Source organism: Magnolia sinica, chromosome 8, assembly GCF_029962835.1.
Source record: "Magnolia sinica isolate HGM2019 chromosome 8, MsV1, whole genome shotgun sequence".
NCBI lineage: Eukaryota > Viridiplantae > Streptophyta > Magnoliopsida > Magnoliales > Magnoliaceae > Magnolia > Magnolia sinica.
Window position 1 is genome coordinate 22,894,445 of NC_080580.1, and position 714 is coordinate 22,895,158.

Here is a 714-nt window from a genome sequence, read left to right on the forward strand (position 1 = left end):
GATTGAGTTGGCTTAGACATGGTGCTTAATTTTGGTTATGTGTCCCATGATTGTGCGCTTTCAACAAGTCTATCCAAGTAGTCCCACACATCATCGACATTTTTATTCATGAATTCCCCATTGCACATCGTCTCAACCAATTGGCGCATGAAAGATGTCAGTCCATTATAAAAAAAAAAAAAAGTGTGTAATGCGCCACGTTTCAAAACCGTGTTGTGGGCATGAAGTGACAAAATCCTTGAACTTTTCCCAACATTGGAAGAATGTTTCATCCTCCTTTTGGGCGAAGTTTATGATTGATTTTCTAAGGGTATTCATTTTATGATGTAGAAAAAATTACTCGCCCCAAACCCAGAAATCGGATTCACAGGAATCCCGATTGCTGAATCCGGTGCTAACAGCCTCCGTAGTACCCCATTCTCGGCTTTTAGCGTCCATACACCAAATTCTAATCCTGGGATCCTACAAGGAGGAATTTGTTTTTTTTTTGTACATTTAACTCATAATGAGCATAACCACAAGATTACCCAATTCACAAAGGCAACATCATCATCATATATCCAGTAATATAATCATTTGAGTACAATTCTAAAAGAGAAATACATAAATCGAGAATCAAGCTCCAGAAAACCACTGCACGCTCCAAGCTCAACACTGCTGCAACCTAACATCACCTGCACACATCTATCGTGCATAAGCTTATAGAAAGCTTAT

General features: G+C 38.9%; 1 non-coding gene across 1 annotated transcript; it reads left to right on the top strand.

The window, feature by feature from the left end:
* Positions 1-205: 205 nt before the first annotated feature.
* LOC131254576 (small nucleolar RNA R71) lies at positions 206-312 on the top strand. The gene has a single exon (XR_009175695.1). It is a non-coding gene; the product is annotated as a small nucleolar RNA R71 (small nucleolar RNA).
* Positions 313-714: the final 402 nt, after the last annotated feature.